This window comes from Ornithorhynchus anatinus, chromosome 6, assembly GCF_004115215.2.
Source record: "Ornithorhynchus anatinus isolate Pmale09 chromosome 6, mOrnAna1.pri.v4, whole genome shotgun sequence".
NCBI lineage: Eukaryota > Metazoa > Chordata > Mammalia > Monotremata > Ornithorhynchidae > Ornithorhynchus > Ornithorhynchus anatinus.
In genome coordinates, this window is record NC_041733.1 from 37,227,569 (window position 1) to 37,252,407 (window position 24,839).

At 42.1% G+C, this 24,839-nt stretch overlaps 1 protein-coding gene and 1 non-coding gene across 5 annotated transcripts in view; both read right to left on the reverse strand.

The window, feature by feature from the left end:
• TENM1 (teneurin transmembrane protein 1) overlaps positions 1 to 24,839 on the reverse strand; it is a 717,827-nt gene that overhangs the window by 375,656 nt on the left and 317,332 nt on the right. Inside the window, exon 1 of one of the 4 annotated variants that reach the window (XM_029067338.2) lies at positions 9,771 to 9,969. The exons of the other annotated variants lie outside the window; for them this stretch is intronic. The gene's annotated coding sequence lies outside the window, so the exon portion shown is untranslated. Of the gene's footprint in view, positions 1 to 9,770; positions 9,970 to 24,839 lie in introns of those variants that run through there. 4 annotated transcript variants of the gene reach the window in all.
• Positions 2,776 to 2,913, reverse strand: LOC114813002. The gene has a single exon (XR_003760613.1). It is a non-coding gene; the product is annotated as a small nucleolar RNA SNORA7 (small nucleolar RNA).

Genomic DNA, 24,839 nt, shown 5'->3' on the forward strand with positions numbered 1-24,839 from the left:
AACTGGTGTGATTTAGATAAACTGTCTTTAATAATTCAACACCTCTTGCGGGAAGAAACAACACAGCAAGTAAATATGTAGCTGCCCTGTTAAGTTGGCTGAAGATAAATACTGACAGGAGCTATACTACTTTCACAGCTTCCAACACTGCTACAATTTGCCATTTGTTTTTACCATATTGAATTTTAATTCCCCAGTGAGAATTTGCAGCCACTCAACTCTTAGGCTGAAGACCTAGAGGGGACAGGAAATCTAAGCTAGCCTCTTGATTCTGGGCTAGTCAACAATCCCTCGTAATAATTCATCTCTCCAAAGACACCAGTTGTTGTGAATTCTCCCTAAGCTTAGCTGAGAGAGAAATTTTCTCACTGAAACCTTTATTTTTTCTTGGCTTTCCTACTCAAAGATTCACTGAACTGAGTGTCACAGTCTGGATCTTTACACCATCCTTTTGAGAGGTCAATGTCAGACACTTGTCAGTCTACCTAAGAATATTGTCACCTTTCCTTTAGGTGAAGCTCTAAGCATTCTGGATATTTTCAAGTCATGAAAGAACACGCATGACTGCTAAAACATAAACAATAAATTGTATTTGTTACGTGCTTAGTATATGCCAACCACTGTTCTAAGCACTGGAGTAGATACAAGGTAATCGGGTTGTCCCACATGGGGCTCACAGTCTCAATTCCCATTTTACAGATGAAGTAACTGAGGCACAGGGAAGTTAAGTGGCTTGCCCAAGGTCACAGCAGACAAGTGGAGGAAGCAAGATTAGAACCCACATCCTCTGATTCCCAAGCCCGTGTTGTTTCCACTAAGCCACACTGCTTCCATGGCCACTGACCATTAAATAATTATTAGGTATGATATGACCAACACCTATAATATTTTTGATTTTCTGAAAAGTGTAAGTTACTCAAGGAGAATGATTGTGTCAAGCTAGCCTATTATAATTTTTCTAGTATGTCTACTCATTCTACTCTTCCTAAATGTTCAGGACATTTTCCTTCAAAGAGTATGAATGAATACCATTGCTTTACGGATTTTCAAGGTACTACACCATATGGATGATCTCTATGGATCTGAGATTCAGTTATCAATAAAACGCATTCCAAACTCAATAACCGCATTTTCAGAACTTAACTAAAACTTGACATGATTTTTTTTTAATAGGAAACCAGACTGTTTCCCAGACTGGAGAAAATTACTAAGAGCTTCCAAAATGTCTAGAGTTCCACTTGAGTCCAACACATTTAAAGCTTTCCTGAGGTTTTTCACTGATTAATTACTGGACTCACAGCCTCGTGAAATCCCAAGGCCTCAGTTTATACAAATAATAGATTAGCAAATTAGGAAGAAAGAGAATGTGATTTATCGTTTTGCTCTGCTACTGATTTTACCTAAAGAAATCACTTAATATCACTGAGCCTTAGTTTCTTTATCAAAATACAACTAATTCTGGTCACCCTCCTTGCAGGAGTAGCTATTGCAATCAATAAATGGTAGTTACTGAGTGCTTACTATGCGCTTTGGAGACCACAATACTCTTTGGAAAGTTGGCAAACATGTTCCCTGCCCACAGCAAACTTCTAGTATTTCCTTCTATTATTAATAATGACGCAATTATAATTATCCCTATGAGATAATGGCATTTAGTCAGTCAATCATACTTATTGAGCACTTACTGTACACAAAGCACTGTACTAAGCCCTTGGGAGAGGACAGTACAACAATAGAACAAAACACACTCCCTGCCCGCAAAGAACTTACAGTCTAAAGGGAGACACAGACATTAATATCAGTAAATTACAGATATGGAGAGAAGTTCTGTGGGGCTGGGCCTGATACAAATAGTCCATGACATTTCAGCCCCCATGTCGGAGGAAGGAATCCTAGTTTAAAGTGCTGAGGTGAACAGCAATACATCTATTGTACTGGTTGGCAGAGGATAAGAAATTGAAAAAAAGGAAAATATTTCTTCTGCACACAAATCAAATCAAATATTGATTGATACTTTCCTTTCCCAAAATATGAAAATATTTTCCTTCAAAAAAGGAACAAAAATTCCTTTAAAAAACCTACAAAACTGTCAGCAAAAATAAGGTCTCATCAAAAACATTATAATACACTATGGATAAATATTCATGGGTTTATATGAGCTGGGCTTTCATTTTTCCTCCTGCAATTTTTGCCACACATGTAAAATAAAGCAAACATATTCAAACCACCCCACCAAGTACTTCACCCACTCAAAACAGACCCTAGAGATTATAAATTCCCCAAAAGCACTTTGGTATTTTTAATTTTTCCCTATGCTTTCCAAAAGCATTTGAGGTGCTCTAGTGATTTCAAATCTAGTACGGGTAAACTGCTCCACCATTATATTCATATTTCAAATGGATTTTGGTTGCAAGACAAAATGGAACTCTAGAACCCTAATGTTGTCTTATGCCATCTAGTCATTTCCGACCCACAGGACACCATGGGCACATTCAATAGTAGTATTTATTGAGCGCTTACTATGAGCAGAGCACTGTACTAAGCCCTTGGAATGAACAAGTCGGCAACAGATAGAGACAGTCCTTGCCATTTGACGGGCACATCTCTCCCACGACGCCTCGCTCTCCATTTGCAATCATTCTGGCAGTGGATCCATAGAGTTTTCTTGGTAAAAATACAGAAGTGGCTTATCTTTGCTGTCTTCTGCGCGGTAAACTCGAATCTCCTGCTTCAACTCTCTCCCATGCCACTGCTGTGCAGCATGGTTGAGTTTTGACTTGTAGCAGTTTTCCGTCCACTCGCTAGCCACTGGGCAAGCCAGGAATGGAATGGGTAGGCCTCTGCTTGATTCTCCCTCCCGTAGCCAAGACTGGGAGGGTTCTGGAAACTCTCCAGGTGCGACCCTGAGAGGGAGAACCCTAATAAGTTTTTAAAAATGTTTCGGAGACAGAAGAAAATGAGATCCTGCCTCATTGCACATGGTTAATTTTTTTCCAACCCACTGTTTAATAAGTACTAGAACAAGAAAAGATGAACCCTAGGCAACACAGTGGCAAATCTCAGTTCAAAAAGTTTGGTAATGTGTAAACTAAAAGAAAAACCAAAAGCATTAGGACATTTTAATTAAGTGAACTGGATGAAAAAAAAAAAATCCTGAGGCCACAAACCATTTTAACAAAACTTGCCAAACTTGGCAACTTCAACAACTAGAGCTCAGGTAGCCACAATGCACTCACACACAACTGGGATTGCTTTATCACATTTTGTAGCTGCTTCAGTTGTAGTGTCACCCCACCACAGGCTCTCAATCCTATTTGAAAAAGTCGAATTTTTTTTTTGTTTGGGCAAGAACTTTTAGTTCCAAATTTTGTGGGCTTTAGCAGCATGAGGCTTAAAAAGCCCAGAGCATTCACCATTGCAACTATAGAGTAAACTTTGTGGGAAAATCTTAATACACACACCTCCTCCAAAAGGCCTTCCCCTATGAAATCATCTTTCCTCCACTCTCTTTCCCTCTGTGTCACTAGACACTTGGACATTCACCCCACTCTCAGCCCCACAACACTTACGCTCATATGACAATTTGTGCTCATGTCTATCTCCTCCTCTAGATTGTGAGCTAGACTGTAAGCTTGTTGTGGGCAGGGAATGCAGCTGTTCACAGTAATATTGTACTCTCCCAAGCTCTTAGTACAGTGCTTTGCACAGAGTAAGTGCTCAATATGATTGAATGAATGAGCTCCTTTTGGATGGGGAAAGTGTCAGATAACTATTGCATTGTCTTCTCCCAAGTATTCAGTATAAATCAAACATGTTTTTATTAATTCATTCATTCAAACTTTTTATTGAGTTCTTACTGTGTGCAGAACACTGTACTAAGCACTTGGCAAGCACAATTCAGCAATAAAGACAGATAATCCCTGCCCACACCAGGCTTATGGTCTGGAAAATCAAAACATTTCTTCACTCATGCATGCAATCATATTTACTGAGTTCTTAGCATGTGCAGAGGACTGTACTAAACACTTGGAAAAGTACAATATAACAGAATTGGTAGAATCATTCCTTGTCCTCTAGACTGTGAGCTTGTCGTGGGCAGAGATTGTCACTATTGCTGTATTGTACTTTCCCAAGCACTTAGTACAGTGGTCTGCACACAGTAGGTGCTTAATAAATAGATCAAAGGAAGTGAATGAATGAGAAAGCTTATAGAAAGCACACAACAAGTAACATTTGTTGTTAGAGTTCTAGGATGTGGCAGAACTAGTTATAGTGGTCAGTCCTCTCAGCAGCAACTCTGTAACTCCTGGCCATATCCACTCTAAAGAGAGGCCATTCTAATTAATGAAAATCTCAATTTGGACTGTCTTCGAATGACAACTGGAAACCAACTGACATACATCATTTTCCATAGTGTTATGGCCATTTAAATGGAATTTAACAGTGTCCGGCCAAAATACAACCAGAGTTTGGGTTCTATATAGATTGCTGGAAACCCAGCCTATGGGGAGTGGTACAAAAATCACACTCGCAAGACCGCTGATTTGGGATAACACTATCAGTAATGCAAGTACAGTTCAAAGCTTTCAAAAATCGCAACTTGTACTCAGGACAAACTCTGATTAGGTGTTTATTTGGAAACAGTACCATATCAGTGATTACAGGTCAACTTAGGTTATATTTAGAGGGTCATTTTCTTCACAGGGCTCAAAATTCACGCCAAGTTGTCACAGAGGTTTTCTTCACAGATTTGAGGTTTACAATAAGGTTGCCAAGGAAGCGCAGTAGGAGAGAGGCAGGGCTGGAAATAAAATCTACTTCTTGGAATCTTGCTCAGATTTCTTTTGCCACCAAGACACCACAGGTGAGACTGAATGGGACAATCCTAGAGCCAATCTGAGCCCCTTCTCCCTGCCCCATGGGCAACAGACAGGTTTGCTAATTACATATTTTATTGCAATTCAACAAGAAAAGACTAGGTAGCATTAAAGATGGGGCAGACAAGTCTTGTCTATGATATAAACTCCAAATTAGCCATGTTGTCCAATATTTCGCTCAGTCTAGCCATGGTGTTGGTGACTTAGCCCAACTTTCTTGAACTCCGGGGTCTTCTCTGGGGTTCCCCATGGACAGGAATAAACCAATACTAATAATAATGTTGGTATTTGTTAAGTGCTTACTATGTGCAGAGCACTGTTCTAAGCACTGGGGTAGATACAAGGTAATCAGGTTGTCCAACGTGAGGCTCAGTCTTAATCCCCATTTTACAGATGAGGTAACTGAGGCACAGAGAAGTTAAGTGACTTGCCCACAGTCACACAGCTGACCAGTGGCAGAGCCGGGAGTTGAACTCATGACCTCTGACTCCGAAGCCCAGGCTCTTTCCACTGAGCCACGCTGCTTCAATACTAGTCCTCTGGACTATAAGCTCCTTGCAGACTAGGAGTCTTCTAAAACTACTTTCTGGTATTGTACTTTTCCAGTTCACCAGTGGTATTTATTGAGTGCTTATTGTGTGCAGGATACTGTACTAAGTGCTTGGGAGAGAACAGTACCTGGCACATAGTAAGTACTTAATGAATACCAATATTATTATTACAAGATAATGTCACACACACATTTCCTGCCCACAACGAGCGTTCATTAGTACTGTGCTCTGCAAATAGTAAGTAAACACTGCTGTAAGCTCAATAAACACTGCTGATTGACTTTTTGGGGGGTTTCTAAAGCTGACAATCAGGAGGGTACTGACATCTGGAAAGACTCTAAGGTGGGGTGAGTGGCTCATAGCTCTAGAAACCCCAATTTTGTCTGTGGTAGGCAATCACACTGACCTTGGCTGGCACAGAAAATTAGATTACCTTGAATCAGTTTAACTAAGAAGGAATTTTCTAAATAAAAATGCGTATTTTCAAAAACGTATATGGCCCTGGACAGCTAAAGTTTGCATCATTAAATTTATAGTCATAGGAGCTTAAACCTGGAGGAGGGATTGGAAGGTAATTTGATCCACCTCTCAATTTTCACCTAGGCTGCAATCTAGAGAAGTGGCCATTTATTCTGTTTGGTGTGTGACCTAGGGCAAGTCACTTCACTGTGCCTCAGTTAACTTGTCTGAAAATTGGGGAGTGAGATAGTGAGTCCCATGTGGGACAGGGACTGTGTCCAAACTGATATGGTTGTATGCACCCTAGCGCTTAGTACAGTGTCTGGCATATACTAAGTGCTTAAATACCACAATCATCATTATTATTAGAACACAAATGTTAGACGGGTAAAACAAGGCCGATAATTAGCAATGATTGGGCCACAGTAATAGATTCAGGACACTATTGAGGCAGGTAGGCCCTATAATCCAATCTACTAGATAGGTACATATTTAGAGAGTATTTTGGGGAGCACAGAATGCTCAAAGATATCCATTCCAAGCCACACTGCATGAGAAAGGCTAAGCCAAATGATGTAGATTCATTACCATGGAAATGATGGCGCAGAAGGTGGCGGGGAGGGGACAGGGTAAATGAGGGTTAGTGAGATTGGGAGTTTTGGGGGGTTTTTTTTGGCTGAATGGGGGGGAGAGAGAGAGAGAGAAATACAGAGACAGAGAAAAAAGACACATCACATTCCCTCACATGGTTTGAAACTAAAAGAGCAGGAATCTGAGAAAGGTAATCCATGCCTACTCACGCACTAAAGTAGCCAGCATATATGGGCACTTACAGAGAAGTGTCAAAGAACCTAAGGCTTGCTGGGGAAGAGCTGTGTTACAGAGGAAAGGGGGAAGGAGGATGGAAAATACCACCACAAACTCCCAGCAACAAGCTTCCCAGGATCTGGGCTTAGCCGGTTGCAATTCCAGATAATCTGCTCACTATTTGGGGTGCCTATCTGAAAGTTCAGGTAGTGGTGGCAGGAAAATTGTCAGTTGGGGGTTCAAGCTGCTGGGAACCCATGGTGAAGATTTCCAGAACTGCCTGTCGACCCAGGGGCCTTGAGGGGTTCTACTGGCTGGTAGAGGACCTCGGGTTCCTACTACAACCCGGCCCACACACTTAACTCCTTTAATGCCAATCCTACTTACGTACCTCTACCTTGTTTATCTCGCGGCCGACTCCTCGCCCACATCCTGCTTCTGTTCTGGAGCTCTCTCTCCTTTGTATTGGAGAGACGATCACCCTCCCCACCTTTAAAGCCTTATAATAATAATGATGTTGGTATTTGTTAAGCGCTTACTATGTGCAGAGCACTGTTCTAAGCGCTAGGGTAGATACAGGGTAATCAGGTTGTCCCACGTGAGGCTCACAGTTAATCCCCATTTTACAGATGAGGTAACTGAGGCACAGAGAAGTTAAGTGACTTGCCCAGTCACACAGCTGACAAGTGGCAGAGCTGGGATTCAAACTCATGACCTCTGACTCCAAAGCCCGTGCTTTTTCCACTGAGCCACGCTGCCTTATGAAAATCACATCACTATCAAATGGCCTTCCATAACTAAGCCCTCATTTCTTCGTGTCCCACACTCTCCTGTGTTGCCCTTGCCTTTGGCTTTGCACCTTTTATTCACCACATAGCCCCACAGTACTTATGTACATACCTGTAATGCATTCCTATTAAAGTCTGTCTCCCCCTCCAGAGTAGAAGCCCCTCGGGTACAGGGAGTGTGCCTCACAACTGTTATATTGTACTCCCTCAAATGCTTAGTACAGTGTTCTGTCCACCAAAGGTACTCAATAAATACCATTTACTGTTTGGGGAGATCGCAAAAATGCCATGAAGGGATTTTCCCCTATGTCAACAGAAATAATTATTTTAACTGGCCTCAATAGGGGAAGATATATAAAATTTTCTCAGCATTTAGGGATTGGCAAAGCTCTGATACTTAACCTTGGAACTTTTTGAAAACCGCATATCAAATTCATTCCTGACAACTAGGATGGACTCATATTTTTACTGCTTTAGCGACTGTATTATTCAGACTCAGAATTTTAACTTTTACTCTTTAACTTTTGTTCTTTGTATTTGAACCTCAACTCGTAGAGGGCAAAGGATTACTTAAAATCTATTTTTTTGAAGTTATTGTATTATTTTTCAAATCTACTATGAGCAAGGCATTATCCACTTGGACATGATGCCTAGTGAACTGAATCTGTTTCAGTTTTATTGTTTAGCTACAAATAGAGAGAAATGCAATTTCTGCTGAACATTCACAATTTATGAGTCAAGAATTTTCAGAAAAGGAATTTGATGTGCCTTCCAACTGCCCTTTTATCAACATTAGATAAACAGAAGCTTTGCCACAACTCACTCCTGACATTTATCAGTTGCTTTCATTTCTCTACCAACCTTAGCCTTGTCAGCAGGATATCAGCATGAGAGTAACCACAACACATGCCAATTAGAAGTCTTTCAAATGAACCGTGTTGCAAAACTGTAAAAGTCGAAGAAAGAATAATGAAAGGGAATAACAGAACGGGTAATCCTCTGAAGTTTCAATGATTCCCAAATGTGTTCCCAACCTAACGGGAGCACCAAGAGATTCCCAGCTAAAAAGAAAAAAAAAATGGTTCAAGCATGCTATTTATTTAGTGATGAGGATTACAACAACATATTCACGTGCTATTTGGAAACAGTATTTATGAGAAAAATGCATTTGAGATAATACAAATTAACCAAGAAATACAACTCATTTCCTTCTGAATTATCATGAAAAGAGTACACGGACATTTTTCATCCTAAGGATCCCTCCCACAACCCTCCCACTTTCATATGGACAAATATGGTGTACAATTTTTTATCAAGAAAATATTTTTAGGGCTTTCTTTTTATTTCATTTAATAAGGCAACCGTGCATTCTGTCACTACGGGCTAACAGCCAGCAGATTATGGCAAAAATAATAATGTTTATACCATTAAGGAAAACATGAAACCGGCTTTATGATTCAGAGACTTATTTCCCCTCCTTCTAAATATAAAACACCACATTTTGGATATCATTCTAGAAATAGGTTTTCTTGCCAAGGAGACCTGAAGAAATGAAATATTTTCCTTTCAAAATTGGTTAAGGGTTGCCAGAACTTTCCCTATCGAAACTATTCCCCACTGTCGACTGTTTTAAAGGGAATTTCTCGGTACTGGGGGAAAATTAGGTGCACTCTCAAGGCAGATTTGGGGAGTCCTTATTAAGTTTCTCAGGGAATAATAATAGTAATGTTGGCATTTGTTAAGCCTTTACTATGTGCAGAGCACTGTTCTAAGCTCTGGGGTAGATGCAGGGTAATCAGGTTGTTCCACGTGAGGCTCACAGTTCATCCCCATTTTACAGATGAGGTAACTGAGACACAGAGAAGTTAAGTGACTTGCCCACAGTCACACAGCTGACAAGTGGCAGAGTCTTATTTGTTCACAGGGTCACCCACTATGCTGTCAGTAACTACTGAGCCTCCATGAGTGATAGGCACTCAACTGACAAATTAATCAGATTTAAGCACTTACTCTGAGCAGAGCACAGTGCTTAGAATAGTGCTTGGCACAAAGTGCTTAACAAATACCATCATTATTATTATCACTAAGTGATTGGGAGGCTATAATATAAAAGAGTTGGTAGATCTGTTCCCTGACCAAAATTAGGAGATCGTGTCCTGGCACTCAAAAGGCTCACTGCTGCTGCTTACCAGTTACCACCTCCTCTTGGAAAACTCATCTCCTAAAGACAGGAATGATACCCTCAGATCTCCAAGACTAAAACAGATCACAGAAAGAGAGTTCCTTACTTGCTCCACTCCTAGGTTCCAGTGACTCAAAGTCTTCTTTTGAGAGGAGTCTCTGGTTTGCTTTGTTCCACCTTCAGCTGCATCTTTAACACAAGCCCATCCAGTTGGTTCAGCACTTCAACTGAGTTGCCCCCACTGAATCTTTGGCAATCCCTTTTCACCCACACCTTTGTATCTGCACTCTTCTTTTGGGTCTGGAGAAGCTTCCAGAATCCCTCTCTCCCTTCCTTCTCTCCCTCATCACAGCCAGCTGAGCTTGATAAGTACCAGAAAACTCAAACATATTTCAGCTGTGTATTAGGCTTGTTGCTAAGCGGTAGAGTTTGCAGGAACTAAGCACACCTATGCTCCATGAACAATAAATTGCCTCTGTGTACAGATCCAAGTCAGCACCTTAAATTGCAAAGTCCAAACTGTATTTACTTTGGACACCCCAAAATTCTGTTCACCCATAGGAACTGTAGCAAAGGGCCTATATCAGTTTCACTTTTTTATAGGTTAAAAAACTTTTGTTTTGCTTTATGAAAAAGCTCATATTATAATAATAATAATGGTGGTATTTGTTAAGCACTTACTATGTGCTGAATACTGGGGTAGATATAAGATCATCAGGTTGTCCCACGGGGAGCTCACAGTTTTAATCCCCACTTGACAGATGAGGTAACTGAGGCACAGGGAATTAATTAATTATGGTATTTGTTAAGCACTTACTATGTGCAGAGCACTGTTCTAAGCACTGGGGTAGATACAGGATACTCAAGATTGTCCCAAATGGGGCTCACATTTTTTAATCCCCATTTTTGCAGATGAGGTAACTGAGGCACAGAGAAGTGAAGTGACTTGCCCAAAGTCACACAGTGGACAAGTAGCATAGCCCAGATTAGCACTCAGGTCCTCTGACTCCCAAGCCCCTGCTTTTTCCACTAAGCCATGCTGCTTATCATGGGCGGGGAATGAATCTGCTAATTTTATTGTATTGTACTCTCCCAAGTTCATAATACAATGCTCTGCACACAGTAAGGGCTCAAAAAATAACAATGATTGATTGAAGAGAAAATTCATCTTGTCCTGGAAACAAAAATATCCCACTTATGTCTGTCAGTGCCCAGGAACCTATCAGGTATTTTCCTTATAGGGGGAAAATGTAGAACTAACAATATCTATATCATTAAATGTGGAAGCAAATTTGTCTAACACACACAGGGCAAATCAGCATGACGGAGTGGATAGAGCATGGGCCTGGAAGTCAGAAGGTCATGGGTTCTAATTCCAACTCCACAACTTGTCTGTTCTGTGACCTTGGGCATGTCACTTCACCTCTCTGTGCCTCAGTTTCCTCCTCTGTAAAATGGGGATTGAGACTGTGAGCCCCATGTGGGATAGGGACTGTGTCCAACCCGATTTGCTTGTTACCACCCCAGAGCTTAGTACAGTGCGTGGCACAGAGTAAGGGTGTAACAAATACCACAATATTATTATTATTATTATTATTATGCCTGAGACCAAGAGAAAACTATTAATGGCAGGTAGCAATCTGTCATATAAGGCAATGAGAAAATGGATGAGAGAGGGTAGTCAGAGATTCAGCAGTAGAGAGCTTGCAAAAAGGGAAAGGAAGAAGAGCAGAGAGGGAAACCCCTGTGTGTGGAGGGATGAGGCGGAGTCTGAGCGCAGTAGAATTCAAGTTATTGGGAAGAAATCATGGGGCAGATAGCTCGACTGGGACCCTATAAAAGTCACGTATAGACAGTCCTTAACACACACGCTCACAGACCCACTAGCTTTAGCACTGCCAAGTCTGGTTGAGGCAGAGGCACAAAATATCTCCAATGGGTTCCCCTGGCCTGATTTGGACCCAGATGTCAGTAGCACACGACAGCAGTCAAGGACTGAGCTTCAGTGGGAAAGTGTCAAAACTCTTCTTGACCTGAACTACGGGGATCAATCACCTTGAGTTCCAAACTCCACGGAATGCTTCGCTTCCCAGTAGAAGCTGGTGGGCCTCTAGGCATGCATGTGTGAGGCAATGGGAGGAAAATGAAATATGGAGGGACGTGGAGAGGTGTGCACACTGCGGTGATGAAACTGATTGGAACCATAGGAATAATAATAATGATATTAATAATAATAATACATGTTAAGTACTTAGTATATGTCAAGCACAATAGTAAGCACTATTAGATAGAAGTTAATCAGATCTCCAGGCTAAGTAAGAGGGGAGAACAGGTACTGAATCCCCATTCTGCATATCAAGGAACTGAGGCACAGAGAAGTTAAATGATTTGTCCAAGCGTCCTCAGAAGGTAAGTGGCAGAGCTGAGATTAGAACCCAGGTCTTCTGACTCCCAGGCCTGTGATCTTTCCACTAGGCCACAAGGAGTGAAGGAGATAGTGGAGGGAAATGATAATTGAAGAAATAAGGAGGGGTTGGGAGGGAAGACTTGAAGAAATAAAAAAGGAGAGAGGAGAGAAACAATAACTAGAGAGGCAGCATGATGTAGTGGATAGTGAATGGGTCTGGGAGTAAGAAGATCAGGGGTTCTAATCTTGCCTCCGCCAAATATCTGCTATGTGACCCTGGGCAAGTCACTTCACTTCTCTGGGACTCGGTTACCTTATCTGTAAAATGGGGATTGAAACTGTGAGCCCAACATGGGTCAGTGACTGAGTCCCACCTGATATGCTTGTACCCAACCCAGTGTTTAGTACAGTGTCTGACATGTAGTAAGTGCTTAACAAATACCACAATAGATAAAACAGAAACAACAATGAGACACTGTGGGGGAAACACAAAAAATTCTATCAATTTTCCTTAGGTAATATCTAGCTTTAATATACTATTTGCTATTTTAATGTGGGGGTGGTTCTATGACCTATTTTATTTTTCATTTAAGCCGTTGGGGATCTTTGCATAACATTCATAATTTAAATAATTGAATATCAATTGGAAATTTCAGGCTAACAATCAGCAATGGTGCCGTTAATTCCTGAATCACTTACTTCAAACATTGACTATTTTTTTTTCTTGCCAAATATATGTTGACTCGAACGAGTGCTTCGGTTCCCAGCAGTACATCATATGGTTCCCTTCTCATTACCATTTCAAATGTGCTCTCTCTACTCCAGATACCTATCGATTGCCCTAGGGCTTTGCCGATGGTATCCAAGACACTAAAAAGTTTAGTTGTTATGCATAATATAAAATGTAAGTTATTAGTATGAATTTTTAAAGTTGTTTTGCTATACCATAGACCAGGGCCCCCCGAGAGCTTGAAGTTGAGGCCCTATTTATTTATTTATTTATTTATTTCTTACTCTAAAAATATATCCATCCGAGTAGCCTATGGGTGCATGTACATAATAAAAAGATAAGAAAAAAACGTAAGTATATGTCTACACATGAGAGCCAAGTTAGAAAGGAATGCACGGAGGAAGTCTTGTGGAAAAAAGGCAAGGAAATATTTTCAGATCTTTTATGCAACTGGATTGTAACCAGAAGGATGTAAAAGTTGATGTAAAGTTTGGGGTTGGAGATGGGTCTGAGTCACCTCAGTTCTTCCACTGATCGAGGAGGTGAATCACCATTATAGACACGTGGAGGGTTGTGATGGATCCCTCCTCATGATTTAGAATTGGTGGATACCTATGTTCTCCCTTTACTTAGAGAAGCAGTATGACCTAGAAGTTGGGCCTGGAAGTCAGGAGACCTGGCTTCTAATCCCAGCTCTGCACATGCCTGCTGTTTGACCAAGGGTGAGTCACTTAATGGCTCTGCACCTCAGTTTCCTCATCTGTAAAATGGGAATTCAATACTGTTCTCCCTCCTATTTAAACTGTAAGCCCCATGTGGGACCTGCTTATCTTATATCCACCTCAGGGCTTAGTATAGTGCTTGGCAGATAGTAAGCACTTAAAAAATAACACAATTACTATTATTATTAGTCAGTCAAATGTATTTATCGAGTGCTTACTGTGTTCAAAGTACTGAACTAAGCCCTTGGGAGAGTACAACAATACAACAGTCACATTCCCTGTCCACAGTGAGCTAACAGCTAGATATGGAGTAGGGATGTCCTCGACCCCTGTTATGCAATTGGGTAGACATTGGTGCTGAGTGTTTTGCATCTGATTTGCACACAGTAAGCACTAAATAAGTATGACTGACTGACTGACTGACTGAATGAATGATATGGCTGGAGACAGCTTGGGGAATGAGAGGTGACTGTGTGATTGTACTGAAGACCCAGCTACTATATTCCTGGACCCATCCCTACAAATCCTGGACTTACATGAAAAGGCTATGGGTAGGAACTAACATGGAGTTTGCCACTGCCTTGGGGGAGATTCTCTTCTAGGAACGGAGAAGTGATGGAGAGGAGTCAATTTGCACTCCTAAATGTGGAAGCAGAGTTGTTCGACATCCAAAATTTGTACCAGAGATAAGGGATGACAGAGTAGATGAGTGGCATAAGGAAACAAAGAAATGAAATCTGGTCTTAGGTAATTCCATTTACCCTATAAACAGAAGGTCTGTTGAAATACATAAAGGTCCAGGAGACTGAGGGAAGGTTCATTTAGTCAGGACATATTCATTCATTCATTCATTAACTCAACTGTTTTTATTGAGTGCTTACTGTGTGCAGAGCTCTGTACTAAACTCTTGTGAAAGTATAATAATAATGATAATAATGGCATTTGTTAAGCGCTTATTATGTGCAAAGCACTGATCTAAGCGCTGGGGAGGATACAAGGTGATCAGGTTGTCCCATGTGGGGCTCACAATCTTAATCCCCACTTTACATTTGAGGGAACTGAGGCCCAGAGAAGTTAAGTGACTTGCCCACAGTCACACAGCTGACAAGTGGCAGAGCGGCATTCGAACCCATGACCTCTGACTCCCAAGCCCAGGCTCTTTCCATTGAGCCACGCTGCTTCCCAAAAATTCAGTGTGTCAGAAGTGGGATATGAACCCATGCCCCCATACGGATTTGAACCTATGACCTCTGACTTCCCAGCCCGTGCTCTTTCCACTGAGTCACGCTGCTTCAATACAACAATAAACAGTGATACTTTCCTGCATACAGGGGATAGGCCACGAGGAATCAATAAAAAGGCAATGGGTATGGTTCAACATCACCGATCTCCTAGACTGTGAGCCTGTCGTTGGGGAGGGAATGTCTCTATCTGTTGCCGAATTGTACATTCCAAGCACTCAGTACAGTGCACTGCAAACAGTACGCGCTCAAGAAATATGATTGAATGAATGAATAAAATTGGTCGATTTAAGGGAGAGAAAGATGAGCTGACACGCTGTGCCAAATGTTGGCTATTTCTGAGTACTTGTAGTAGTGTTGGACCCCGGAGTTTCAAAAAGATAACTACCATTAAGGGATTGAAGAGTGAGGAATCTTTCACAAAAGCCAAAAAGGGTTATAAGCTCCAAGGAGAAACAGAGTTTTAGGTAAAAAAGCATATATTTTAGTTGAGCTGAACAGTCTGGAAAATATTTGGTTCAACTAAAAGTAATGTATCTGAAATTACCTTTTTTTAGGCTACTTGATAGTGTTATCTGCCTGTCAACCATGAACAATCCACTGCTACTAAAAAACTGTTCAGTACTAAATTTCTCACTTTATTTAGACTTGACCTAGCATGTCAATCAATCAATTGTATTTATTGAGCTATTACTGCAGGCAGAGCGCTGTACTGTTTGGGAGAGTACTACAGAATAGGCAGACACATTTCTCACCCATCAAGAGCTAAGAGTCTAGAAAGGGATGCATATTAATACTAAAAAATTAGAGATATGTACATATTTGCTTGTGAGCTGAGGTTGGGTGCACATCAAGTGCTTAAAGGGTACAGATGCAGAAAGGAGATGCAGAAAGGAGACGACACAGGGGAAAAAGAGGGTTTAAATGGGGAAGTCTTCTTGGAGGAGATGTGATTTAATAAGACTTTAAGGGGTGGGAGAGGGGTTTAATATTGCATATGAAGGGGAAGAGATTTCCAGGCCAGAAGAAGAATGTGAACAAGGGGTGAGCAGTGAGGTTTATGAGATTAAGGTAAAGAGAGTGGTCTGGGTTGTAGTAAAAGATGGGAGAAGGAAAGCGGATGGGAGAGTAGATTGAGTGCTTTAAAGACAATCGTAAGGAGTTTCTATTTGATGAGGAGGTGGAAAGGTGACCACTGAAGGTTTGTGAGAAGTTTGGAGCTATGGATTTAACTTTTTTTGAAAAATGATCTGGGCAGCAGAATGAAGTAAGGACTGGAGTGGGGAGAGACAGGAAACAGAGAGGTTAGTGAGGAAGCTGTAGTCAAGATGGGATATGACAAGTGCTTGGATCAGTGCAGGGCAGTTTGGATGGAGAGGAAAGGATGGATGTTAGCTATGTTGAGAAGGCAGAACCGATGGGATCTGGTGACGGACTATGTGGGCTGAATGAGATAGACGCGTTGAGGATATGACCAAGGTTACAGACTTGTGAGGCAGGGAGGACAGTGGTGTTGTCTACAAGGATGGAAAAGACAGAGGGAAGATGGGGGTTGGGCAGGAATATGAGGAGTTCTGTTGTAAACACTTTGGAGGGACATCCAGGTAGATCTGTCCTGAAGATGGGAGGAAATGCTAGATTGCAGAGAAGGAGAGAGGTCAGGGCCGGAGAGGTAAACTTAGGAATCACCCACATAGGGATGGTAGGTGAAACTGGAATGAGTTCTCTCAGGGAGTAGGGGCAAATGAAGAATAGAACGTGAAAAAGGGAATCCCACTGTGAGAGGGTGGGAAGCAGAGGAGAAACCTGTGAAGGGCTGAGGAGCAGGTAGTGAGATAAGTGAAGCAGGAAAGGACAGTGTTAGTGTAAGCGAAGCAGGAGAGGACAGTGTTAGTGAAGATAATTATGGAAAACGTTTCCACGAGAATGGGTTGATCCCAGAGTTGAAGGAAACTGACTGGTTGAGGAGGATTAGGATGGAGTAACGACTGCTAGATTTGGCAAGAAGAAGGTCACCGGTGACCTTAGAGAGGGTAGGTTCCATTGAGTGAAGGGGGTCAAAGGAGGGAATTGGAGGTGAGGAAGAGGAGGCAGCAGGTGTAGACAACACTCTCAAGGAATTTGGAGTTGAATAGTAAGTGGGAGATGTGGAGAGAGTTGTGGTGCCAAGAGAGGATTTTTTTAGGATAGGGGATAAGGGGATATACGAACATGTTTGAAAGCAGTGTGGAAGAAGCCACTTAAAGGTGAATGTTTGAAGACGGCAGTCAGGGAGGGAGGAAGGAAGTGGGCAAGTATTTTAATAATGTGTGAGGAGATGGGATCAGAAGCACAAGTGGAATGGGTAGATTTTGAAAGGAAGCAAGAGATCTCTTGAAATACTGCCGGGAAAGATGGAGTAATCTAAGAGGGCACAGGAGGAGGGAGGGCTGGATAGGAACAGCGGAGAGTTGAGGAAAAGCAAAACTGCTGATTTCAATTTTATCAACAAAGTACCCGGCTAAATCTTTAGGGGAAGACTTGGGGAGGTGGCAGTTGGGGAACACGGGGGTTGAGGAAGGAATTAAATGTCTGGGACAGCTGCCTCTTCATTTCCATTCTGGGAAACCAACTCCCCATTTGCCAAAATACCAGAGGACTGTTCCCATATCATCTCTTTGGTTTAGAAGATTTTCCCCAGCCATAGGTGCTAATTTTACCCTGCTTTCCTCTTCTTAAATCATTATTGATAAACCCAGGTCTTCAAGACAAACTTTCTGATTAAAGAGATCTGATAATTCTCTTCTTGCACCAGGGGAAGGAAAACTGCAGAATTTCTCTCAAATAACCACAAAAACAAATAAATGTACTATGGAACACATGTATCTAAACATCTTGCTTTATTTCTGGGTCTACATTCCAGCATGAAAACGTGAAAACCCTGCTAACTCCTGTGAGGTGAGGAGTTCTGGCTATTTTAACCGTGGGTTTCATATGGGTTTGGTCTTGTACTGAGAGGTATACTCAGTGTTTCCACAGTAACTTACTTTCCAGAGTGTAAACTGTGCTATCCGTGAACAAATCGATGAACCAGTAATAGCCCCTGTATACAACACCACCTTCCTTTTTGAAGGTGAGTTAAGTACAAGTTGAGAAAAAGCGTGGTCTAGTGGAAAGCGCTTAGGCTTGAGAGTTAGAGGACTGTGTTTTAGAGATACAGTGAAGCGTACTCTCTAAACACTGTGCTTTAGCCATGGCCTACAAGCAGCAAATAGGAATGAGGTTGCTGTCCCTTAGCAGAGGCTCAAGAAAGACAGAATAGTAAGAGGCAAACTCAAAAACAGCCCAAAACCCTGTATAAGACAAATGCATCAGCCCAGTGAAGACCTCTGGAAATGCACATTCATCTTTTCACCTCATTCATCACCTACTGCAATGCCTCCCACACACTCCACTCCTCTAGCTTCAGCTGACTCACTGTGCCTCAATCTTGTCTGTCAATTAATCATATTTATTAAACACTTACTGTATGCAGAGCACTATACTAAGAGCTTAGGAGAGTAAGATATTGTTTAATCTCACCACCAACCCCTTTCCCACATCTTCCCCCTACCCTGGAACTCCTCATATGCCCGACCACTACTCTCCCCATCTTAAAAGCTTTATTACGGTCACGTCTCCTCAAGGAACCTCTTCTAGGCTAAACCCTCTTTTTCACAGATCAGTCTCCCTTCTGCATCATCCATGCCTGTGATCTTTAGGCATTTCATATTCACCCCTCTTTCCCTCCCCAACAGCACTCATGTACCTAATTTAAAATTATATATTATAAATTACTTTTTGTCTTAATGTCTACCTCCCCCATCTGGACTGTAAGCTCCTTACGGTGAGAAACATGTCTTCTAATTATATTTTCCCAAGTACTTAGTACAGTGCTCTGCACCAAATAAAGGCTCAATAAATACCACTGATTGATTTTCAGATACACCCACATACAGATAGGCTCTCACCTTCAGGTTTTTTTAAAAATGGTATTTCTTAAGCACCGGACGTCAGGCACTATAGTAAGTGAAGGGGTAGATACAAGAAAATTAAGTTGGACACAGTCCCTGTCCCACACAGGGCTCACAGTCTTATTCCCAATTTTATAGATGAAACAACCAAAGCAGAGTGGCCTAATGGATAGGGCCCGGGACTGGAAATCAGAAGGACCTGGGTTTAAATCCCAGCTCCAATTGCCTGTTGTGTAACCTTGAGCAAGTCACTTCATTGTGCCTCAGTTACCTCATCTGTAAAACGGGGATTACACTCTGCTCCTCTGCGGCTAACCTCCTCATGTGTCTCATTCTCACCTGTCCTGCCGTCGACGCTGGCCCACGTCCTACCTCTGGCCTGGAATGCCAGGGATCCTGACATCCGCCAAACTAGCACAATTCCCCCCCTTCAAAGCCCTACTGAAAGCTCACCTCCTCCAGGAGGCCTTCCCAGACTGAGCCTCTCTTTTCCTCTGCTCCTCCTCTCCATCGCCCCTACTGCCTCCCTCTGCTCTACCCACCCCCCAGCACTTGTGTATATATGTACATATTTATTATTCTATTTACTTCTTTAATGATGTGTACATATCTATAATTATATTTATTTATATTGCTACCATTGAGGCCTGTCCACTTGTCTTGTTTTGTTTTGTTATCGGTCTTCCACCTTTTAGACTGTGAGCCCACTGGGTAGGGACTGTCTCTATCGGTTGCCGAATTGTATTTTCCAAGCGCTAAGTACAGTGCTCTGCACACATTAAGCGCTCCATAAATACAGTTGAATCAATGAATGAAAAATTAAGGCTAAGCACCCCATGTAGGACATGGCCTGGGTCTAACCTAATAAGTTTGGTTCTATCCTGGCACTTAGTTTACTGGCAGACTTTGATGATGGTCTTAAGTTTTAAGTTAGAGAAGCAGCGTGGCTCAGTGGAAAGAGCATGGGCTTTGGAGTCAGGGCTCATGAGTTCGAATCCCAGCTCTGCCACTTGTCGGCTGTGTGACTGTGGGCAAGTCACTTCACTTCTCTGTGCCTCAGTTCCCTCATCTGTAAAATGGGGATTAAGACTGTGAGCCCCATGTGGGACAACCTGATTCCCCTATGTCTACCCCAGCGCTTAGAACAGTGCTCGGCACATAGTAAGCGCTTAACAAATACCAACATTATTATTATTAAGTTTTGTGTTTCTAAAAGACAATCTTTGATTGTGTGTAGGGCTTCATGCTTTTAGACTGGTGTATACTCTCAGATGTTCAGTGGAAAGAGCCCGGGCTTGGGAGTCAGAGTTAATGGGTTCGAATGTCGGCTCTGCCACTTGTCAGCTGTGCGACTGTGGGCAAGTCACTTCACTTCTCTGGGCCTCAGTTACCTCATCTGTAAAATGGGGATTAAGACTGTGAGCCTCACGTGGGATAACCTGATTACCCTGTATCTAGCTGAGAACAGTGCTCTACACGCAGTAAGGGCTTAACAAATGCCAACATTATTATTATTATTGTCAGTCCACATAAAGTGATCTGTAATCAGCCCTCCATGATTTCTGGTGGATAAGCTACCATCGCTCAGTCTTCAGCAAATAGCAATTCATGGATGCTGTCTCCGAGACCTTTAAGAATGCCTTTAACCCTGATGAGTGGGAAGAGTTTCCTGGTGGCTTAGGAGCATATCTGAACTCCAGCTTCAGGTCCTTCGCTGAATTCTCAAATATGGTAGTACTCAACTGGCTGAATAGGATTTGGCCAACCATACAGTCTGCTTAATTTGGTGGGAATGTGAAAAGATACAACGGGGCACTTTACCCCTGACTTGCCTAACTATCCTGCCATGGAAGAGCTGAAGCTGTGAACTTGTAAGGCCACATAAAGAGGCTTACTATCTGCCAAAGCCAAGCCTGCATGTGGCATCCACACCCTCTTTTATAAAATCTCCAGAAACCTGCTAGGGTTCTTAGGATCGCTCTCTATATTTCTCCTATGTCTGCCATGCTGAAAATCATGCTGTGATCAGCTTTGGCCTGAAAGGAATCAGCATGTCTTAGTGGCTAAAGTACAGATCTGGGAGCCAGAAGACCTGGGTTTTTCTCCTGGCTTTACCACTTGCCTGCTGTGGGATTTTAAGCAAGTTACTTAACTGCTCTGTGCCTCAGTTTCCACAACTGCAAATGAGAATTCAATACCTGTTCTCCCCACTTCTTAGACTGTGAGCCCCATGTTGGACAGAGACTGATTCTAGACTGATAAACCTGTATCTACCCCAGCGCTCAGTACAGTGCTTGACGCTCTAGACTTTAAATAATAATAATAATACTATTAAACATCTATATGCCACACACTGTAATGAGTGCTGGGATGGATTCAAGCAAATTGGGTTGGACACAGTCCCTGCCCAACACGGAGCTCACAGTCTTAATCCCCTTTTTACAGATGAGGTAAACGAGGCACAGAGAAGTGAAGTGACTTACCCAAGGTCACACAGCAAACAAGTGGCAGAGCCCAGATTAGAACCTATGACCTCGTGACTCCCTGGCCTGTGTTCTATCCACTACACCTCTAGACTGTAAGCTCGACATGGGCAGGGAATATGTCTGTTATGATCACTATGCTTTACCACACTGGTTGTTTCTTGAGTTTTTAATAGTATTTTTTAAGTGCTTACTGTGTGCCAGGCACTTTTCTAAGCACTAGGGTAGTTACAAGGCAATCAGGTTGGACACGGTCCCCGTACTTCAGAGAATCATAATCTTAATCCCCATTTTACAGATAAAGTAACTGAAGCCCAGAGAAGTGAAATGACTTGCCCACGGCCACATAGCAGACAAGCAGCAGAGCCGACTAGAACCCACGTCCTTCTGACTCCCAGGTCCGTGCTCTATCCACGAGACCATGATGCTTCTCCACTTGTATATGCAGAGACGTATGCTATTATTGGGTCATTACGCATGGTGTCACCAAATATATATGATTGAAAAGCAAGAGCCCAAATTTTTGGGGTTAGTACAATAATAATAATAACAATGATAATTATAGTATTTGTTAAGCACTTACTATGTGCCAAGTCCTCTTCTAAGTGTTGGGGTTGATACAAGGTAATCAGGTTAGGCACAGTCCCTAACCCACAATGGGGTTCACAGTCTTAATCCCCATTTCACAGATGAGGGAATTGAGGCACAAAGAAGTGAAGTGACTTGCCCAAGGTCAAACAGCAGACAGGTGCCAGAGCCAAGATTAGAACCCATGACCTTCTGACTCCCAGACCCATGCTCTATCCACTATGACATGCTGCTTTTAGGGTGATCCTAAACACCAGTCAACCCGTAGACATAGATATGACATAGCAACATCAATGGTGACGACAGAAACCCTCTAAGAGTTGGCTTTTCCTTATTTGTAATTGGGCAGTCATTTTTGCTTTGGGAATAACATAAAAATGGCTTTGGGATTTTTGAATGCTGATATGCCCAGCCATGACCTCTTGTCTGTGAAATGTTGCCGGGTCCACATATCATAATTGTGAAATACGATGTTTGGAGATTAGGCAGTGGAATCTCAGTTAGGTTCATGCAATATTCATTAGTTGATATTTATAAATGTTTTATATATATATTAGAGAATACATTAAAATCCATTTCTGCTCTATGAATGAATTAATTACAATATTATACTCTTAACTTTATTAACCTTTCCCTCTAAGTGTTCATATTTCCCATCCTATTGGGAACAGTGGAACACAGTCCAGCCATTAGCTTCCAAGAGGTCAATGATTTGTTTTCAGTTTGTCTGGTCACTGAGAGCTGGCACAGAGTTACCTTCATAAATGATTCAACTTAATGGGAAATTTTAAAATTACAGAAATTACAGCCAAAACAGGGCTCCACCTGTGGGGAAGTCCATCTCAAGGACATTGGAGAAAAAGGGCTGTCTCTCATCTTTCCACATAAATCAGATTTTTCCCCTTGGGAAAATGAAGGTCTTGGTGATGCCACATACCTTGAAAGCACAAATTGTCCACAGCGGCTGTTTCTTAGGAATCACAGGTGATTATGTGGTATGAGTTTCAAGGCTAAGTAGTGAAGTTTAGGAGTAGAATTTCATCTTGCTCTGATTCGATAAAAGCACACAGAAATATCAGTTTCTGATCTTGATCTCCCTTATTTTGAGGAGCCTATGTCACCTCCATGAAGGGCAAGTGTTGAATGCAAATCCATCATGATTATTATTATTATTGTTACAGTTCCCATGCCCTTCCACTTAGGGGACACTCCATATCCACGTGCCAAGCAATCTATAACTTGTATAGAGATCAGACAACTTTCCTTCTTGGTATTTGAAAGGCAATGCAGCCCTATTCTTTACTTGAGAGGGAGGGAATAGGAATGCATTAATGTGTGAAGTTTCCCTCCAGGGTTTTAGTGGAATGATTCCCAGAATGAATGAATAGTGATTCCTGGAAACAGTCTGGTTCTTTTCCTCCCCTTCCTGAAAGGGCCAAGCCCTCTAAAGGGTGCCTGAATCTTGAAGGAAACCCTCTGAGTTTGCCTCATGTCCTGACTTAATCAGGATTCCCAAAGGACCTCGGCCAGAGCAGCTGCCCTTGTTAGATGACCATCCAAAGTAGCTGTGCTTCGCCAAAGTGCAACTAGAAATCAAAGTGCTTCCCCCAGCCTGGAATCATGTCCATGTAGCAGATATGGACCAAATCGGCATGCAGTTTGGAACAGGATTAGAAAGGGGGTATAGCCAAATAGCTTTCAAGTTGGCTAATCTGTATCGCTTCAAATTAACCCCCTATTTATTTAAAGCGCCATTTCCTTTTAATTTAGCCACCTAATTTAGCCCCATCCTTTTGTATCAAGTTGAATAGAGATTTGTAACGTTGCTGTAGGACAGAACTTTTAGAGAAAGACTTAATCACAACCAATTAATGTGTAACAAATACTCCCATATGCTTCATATTGAACCAATTCCACATCTTATAGAAGTTAATTCCCGAGACGGTAACTCGACAACAATTTCACTACTTCTGGTACAATGCGCCTTCTAAGGAGCAATAGTAGTTATTAAGCGCCAACTGTGTGTAGACTACTGTACTAAGCCCTGGGAAAAAATAGACCAGTGGAAATTAGATTTAAGGGTGCACAATCTAAGAGATGTGTCCACAGGGTAACAGATCATATTCTGCATAAAAACAGCCATTTTTGCTGTAAAGTGTTTTCATTATTCAATTTGGCTATAACACAATTGAAGAATTAAGGAGAGTTCTTTCCACCATACAAGTCTTGCTAAGCACTTACTATGTGCCAAACACTGTTCTAAGTGCTGGGGTAAATACAAATTGATCAGGGTGTACACGGTCCCTATCTCACATAGGGCTCACACTCTTAATCCTCATATTACAGATGAGGTAACTAAGGCCCAGAGAAGTGAAGTGACTTGGCCAAGGGCACACAGCCGTCAGGTGGAGAGTCAGAATTGGAACCCAGGTCCTTCTGACTCCCAGACCCATGCTCTATCCACTAAGCCACTCTGCTTCACAATCCACAAGGTAGCCCAATAGATTAAGTTGTGCATTTGCATATGGAAAAGAAACAGAGCAGCGTGGCTCAGTGGAACGAGCACGGGCTTGGGAGTCAGAGGTCATGGGTTCGAATACTGGCTCTGACACTTGTCAGCTGTGTGACTGTGGGCAAGTCACTTAACTTCTCTGTGTCTCAGTTCCCTCATCTGTAAAATGGGGATTAAGACTGTGAGCCTCACGTGGGATAACCTGATTACTCTGTATCTACCACAGTGCTTAGAACAGTGCTCTGCAAAGAGTAAGCGCTTAACAAATACCAACATTATTACTATATGGCATCAATGAAGCGATGATGCTACTACCGTTCCCAGCAACCATCTGAGCTTTACTTTACCATATTCAATCGGTCATATTGATGAAGCATTTACTGTGTGCAGAGCACTGTACTAAGTGCTTGAGAGCGTACAGCATAACAAAGTTGGCAGACAAGTTCCTAGCCCACAGCGAGCTTAGTCAAGTGGGGTGGCAGACATTAATATAAATTAGG